The following is a 6,000-nucleotide window of genomic DNA, read 5'->3' on the forward strand; positions in this document are numbered from 1 at the left end:
GCATTGTACTATAACACAGTTATACCAGTAAAGCTCATTTGAATTTTTTTCATTTTTAGAGAAAGAGAGAGAGAGAGAGAGAGAGAGAGAGAGAGAGAGAGAGAGAGAGAGAGAGAGACAGTGAGAGAGAGAGATAGAGAGGGAGAGAGTGAGTGAGAGAGTGTGTGTGTGTGAGAGAGAGAGAGAGTGAGAGAGAGAGTGAGTGAGAGTGTGTGTGTGTGTGTGTGTGTGTGTGTGTGTGTGTGTGTGTGTGTGTGTGTGTGTGTGTGTGAGAGAGAGAGAGAGAGAGAGAGCAGGGAGGGGAAACTACTATAAATGAACTGGCAGGAATAAGCGTCCTGTCTTTCACAGCTAAATTATATAACTTTAATATAAGTTTTCACATTCGAAATCCATGTCAGATTATTTCCTGTTGTTAAGGTGGATTATTGCAGATTTTTCAGATTTCCATCCAGCAGCATCACTGATAGTCTCAGGAAAAATACTCTGATCGATATGAAGAAACAAGGCATCTTCAGAAGCTGATTCCTTACTATCCCCGTCTGTAGATTCCTGCAGGTCATCAGTCGTGATCATTAGATTACACTTGGGAAAGACAAGGAACAAAATAGTTCATCGTAAGGAGGGAATTGTCCAAATAAACACACGTCCAATAAAAGTACGGATTATGCAAAAGGACAGATGACAGAATTGTACATTTAGCGTGTGTTCTTTTTTATCTGTTTGATCGGCAGTGATACGGATCGATCTCTTTAGTATGTTTGGTATTCAGGAAACACAGCATGAAGCATGAACATCATTATAGAACCGAAACAATTAGAAGTCATGAATGCAGTAGATGCAGCTGTGTGTAATAGTTTGCCCTGCGTCATTATTACGAAACCCTCCCTAAGACCTGGTGATATAATCCATTGCTAATCCCTGACCCTGTCATTGGCGAGCCGTTGATAGATTTTATCCTCCATCTAATATTGTGACCAGCCATCACTTGGACAGACGAACGCTGGGGTTTCTCATTAGTGAAGCAAATCGCATTTTCTAAACTTTGACCAGTGAGTGTTTTAGACGAGATGAAACATCTGCAGAGAGACTAACGAGACCTCAGGAAAGAGCTGATCGTCTCCATGACGGAAAAATGTTCCGGAGTGACAGGTTTGCTTTATGGTCTGTTTTAGTATTTGAGGAAAGAACACCAAACGTTCGTGAAACAATGAGAAGAGAGCTATCAACTTGGCTTTTAAGCATGCCTAACTATCTTGGAAAGAATCTCTTTTTGTAAATAGGTGTAAAGGATGAACACATGGTACAGCACACCAAATGTAAGCAAAACTCCAATGGGACTTCATTAATCTGCCTCCATTATGGCTGACTACTTTAATGGCTATGACTGACATCTCCGTCTCTCTCTCTCTCTCTCTCTCTCTCTCTCTCTCTCTCTCTCTCTCTCTCTCTCTCTCTCTCGCACTCCCCTTTCCACCCCCCCCTCTTCCTCTATCCCCGACTGCCTCATTGTGACCCCCCCACTCCCAGACTGTGACTCCACTGAGTCTGCCCAGTGAAATAGACAGATGATCTCATTAACCATGAAGATCTGTAAAGCCACACACACACACACACACACACACACACACACACACACACACACACACACACACACACACACACAATGAATGGCTCAGGGCAGTCACTACATCAGGATGACCATCCTTTTTGTGGCCTGAGCCTAATCTTCTTCAAGTGTTTTACATATTACTGCCACTTTGGCCACAGTAATGGAGCTGACGCCCTATAGCTCATCTTCTCGCTATGGCGTTGTAATGCTCTAATCAATAAAATGTATCCTAGATGGCTCAGTATATCATACAGCTGTTTCCGGAAATGAGACATATCCATTAAGAGAATGATATTAGACTCTTTTAGAGATTTTTTTTATAAGTCTTGTACCGACAGCGTACTAAATCTAACATCCGTCTCATAATCAAATCGTAATTGACAAAAAACAAACAAACAAAAAAAAACTGGCTATCACCTTGACTAACCTACTAATAATTTTATTAATTATCTGGAGACTATCACACGTTGTGAGCCACACAACAAGCAATCTAGCCGTCTTAACAAGATCTGGATAAAGTCTTTCAACAAAGTCAATGAGACCAAATGGCACATTGTCATTCTTCAACAACAACAGAATCTATTTCACACACGAAGGTCAACAGCTCAACTTCAAAATCTTGATTCGATAGTGTTTAATCAGGTCATGCAGCATTCAACTGGCCAGCACTAGAAATGAAATGGCTCTTGAAGGTAACATGCAAATCCCCAACAATCTTCTCTTCTCTTTAATTTGCAGAGCCGGTGGAGCGGCCGGGCCACCGATGGGCTCGCAAACGCCTTCACGGTCCGCCGCCTCAGAGCTAATCTGTCTGGAAGCGAAACCTTTTGGTGGAACCATAGTTTTTAATAAGACCATAGAGGTTGACACTCTCTTGGACACAGAGCTGAGGCACAAATGTAAAAGGAAAGAAAGATAAGAAAACACAAAGGGATCAAATTAATTGGAAGGAAGAACTGCTGGAAAGCTGATTTAGAGGAATAACAAAAAAGTGCTCAAAATCTGAAAGCAAAGTTTTGTACTGAAGAATATCGCCAGATTTTAATCAGTCTGTTTCCATGCAGCTCATACAAACTTAACATAGAAAATGTAAACGAATGAGTTTAAAGAGAAACCAGAAGCTACACTTCTAACTGGAAAGAGGTTAATAATATGGAGAAGATGAAAATGAAATTGTGTAATACTGCCTGAAACACTGAACCTTTGTCAGAAGTCTAGAGTCTTTTCACACCGCATTAAACCCTAGGTTACTTGCATTTAACCCCAGGTGAAGGAGGGCTTCGCTTACCCAGGTTTATAAAACCATGCTCTGAATCTGTGAGCTAGCACTTCACATTAACCACACAATAAATGTTTCTTGACATGACGCTTGACCTGACATTGTGGTGAAAATGTGTACAATGTGAAACGATGTGGCGTTAAAATCTTATGACGAGACGTGTTGTGTAAACAGTGACAACGTGGCTCACTTTTATACATAAAAGACAATGATGACACAATTAGGATCAGGTGTGGAGACAGGGAGGAGCAGACAAAGGCGGGGCAGACACGTGACAACAACAATAACAAACACACATGGCCGAAAGTCCGGGCTGATCCCTGACACCTCCATGATCAAGACTGCTTCGTTTCAGGATGGAAAGTAAAAAAAAAACAAAAAAAAAACATAAAATAGGTCTACCGGAAATCCTGTATGATCTGACCAATCAGATGATTCAAAACTACTTTGTGTGCTATATTCATCAGTTCATTCAGTGGTTTGTGGGCTTGATGGAAAGTGGTTAACGTGTTGGACTACAGATCAGAAGGTTGTGAGTTTAAACCTGAGTTCTGCCAAACTGCCACTTCTGGGCCCTTGAACTAGGCCCTTAACCCTCAATTGCTCAGTATTTATGAATATATGTGACCACTGTAAGTCATTCTAGATAAAGGTGTCTGCCAAATGCCATAAATGTCTAAGGCTGAGAAATGATTTTGTTACAATTGGTTGGAAAATGAATGTTACAGAAAGAAGGGTTTACAACAACAACAGCAACGACACAAACTGATTTCAACTTGAGTATTGCATGAAAGAATGAATGGAAAGAATGATATAAAATGGATTTATTTTGAAGTTAAAAATCTACTGTATCTGTTGCTTAATTAGTGCATTTTCACTTCATAAACCTGGTAGGAAAAGTCACTGCTCTCTCCAGTTTACACAGAGAACACAAGTTGATTTCACGCCTGTTTTTATATTCATTTATTCTAATGTATGTATTTTAAAACACTGACAGGCATCACTAATTGTTTATTCTCTTCTCCCCCCTTTGAGGCTGCCCACACAGCGATAGAGGACATACAAATACATGGTGTGTATTAAAAAATAATAGTAATGAAAAAAAAAAGCACGGCTGTGACGGAAAGCGATCTGAAAAACAAAAACAACAACAAAAAACATTGCTTGCGTTTGTAACACGCTGTAATAAGCCGGAGACGAACGAGCAGGAAATTAGCGTTAGACTCCATTAGCTTTAGAGTTGAGGCTTCCGACCATTCCTCCGTCTGCATGATTAAACTTTGTACGTTCTGAAAATTGTGGATTAATGAAAGCGCACACAGACCTTCACAGAGTTTCGTCAGAAGCTAGGCATGTGCTGATTTAAAAGGATAAATAAATCAATAAAATGCAACGCGATAAAGGCCATCACGTTTGCTAAAAGCTAAAAAGGAATTTTTTAAACAAAATTCAGGGGCCCAGCAGTGGTGACATGGCAGACCAGGAATTCAAAATCATGATGCTCCAATCAGTAGGCGAACACCTTAAGCACTAAGCTACCACACCCTCGAACTTCTGAGTACGACAACTGAAGACTTGTGTGAACGCAGCTTAAGACTAATATCTGACGAATTAAAAAATGTCTTGGAATTTAACAAAGCAAAATGTATAATCATCGATACAGAGTTTTCTTGAACGAGAGGTTTAACGTTCACGGAAGGAGTCTCCAGTGTCAGAGCCCATCTTCTGCCACGGGTCATTTTTAAGGACTGAAACAAATAATGAACATATAATCAGTGGAAAAATAGCATAAAGCATCGAATGTTTGTGTACAGAGAGGAAAACTAGGATGAGAAAATGAAAGGATCTGAGATGACACTTCAGAAATACATACACTACATGCTAGAGTACACAGTGCATAGTGTAAGTGTGTAGTGCATTTTAGTGACTTGTAAATGTACTGTAACATGGTTGTTGAACCGAGATGCCAGATTTTTTTTCCAAAGAAACTCCATATCAATGTTGAGGAAATTGAATTATTAAGGAAATAAAAAATGTACAATTTGTCTGGTAGAAAGCATCATTTGCTTTTAAAATTGTGATACATTCTACTTTTTCTGTTCACATCTATATCTACATAATATAATCCCACTTCAATATTGCATGATACCTGTTCACCTGTAGGTCTTCTGGAGCTCATTTCCTCTTGTGGTGCTCCGAGGGATTTTAGGAGACCTTGATTATCTCCTTTCTCCCTCGTCTTATTCCTCTAATCCTACCACTGAAACCGTTGGCTATGCGGATCTCGATCATATGCTGCTGAACTTCTTACTTACTCGACTGCAGTCCTTTTGTTTTAATCTCGTTATGATTGAGGGCTTCTTTCACACTAAAAAGAAGAATTGTGATCGTTTTAGTATTTAAATCATATATCAAATCGATGCATAAGTATGTGCACCACTTACGTTTGTATTACAGCACTCAAAGTTTATCGATGAAAGTCAAGCAACTGATCGCATCTTGATTTAGCAATTTTATCCCATTTTTCCTTGTAGAATGCTGCACAAAACATGTTTTTGAGAGGATTTAGATATAAGCTGTATGTGACCGCTGATTGTGATTGTGAGTGATCGTGTTTTTGTAACCGTTGATTTTCTTCTAAATGTTATGTTGACTTGGATTTCCAGAGGCTTGTTATCGTGCCGAAAAGACTAACATAGCCCTGCAGGTTTTGTGCCAAAATAGATGATAATAATAATAATATTTGGAGCGATTCTGCTTCCGTCTATCGTGACAAGAGCCCCAGGCCCTGGTAAAGAGAAGCAGCCATATAGGGTCATGCTGCAATCACCCTGATTCTGTCTTGTTTTTGTACCATTTCTCGTAGAATTCTATCCCCCAAAAAGTTCTACTTTGGTTTGATAACCACATGCCATATTTGTTAGTTCCTATAACACATTAAACATGGACGTCGATACAACAGAATTCATTTGGTTTTTATGGCTTAGCCTAATACACAGTGAACGATGGAGTGAGGGTGCCACCTTGTGGTCGATCAGACTGCTGCTGATGATAATTACACAGACGCTCACCTCATGTGTCAAATGTAATCAATGACTGGGGAAAAAAC

Source organism: Tachysurus fulvidraco, chromosome 7 (genome assembly GCF_022655615.1).
Source record: "Tachysurus fulvidraco isolate hzauxx_2018 chromosome 7, HZAU_PFXX_2.0, whole genome shotgun sequence".
NCBI lineage: Eukaryota > Metazoa > Chordata > Actinopteri > Siluriformes > Bagridae > Tachysurus > Tachysurus fulvidraco.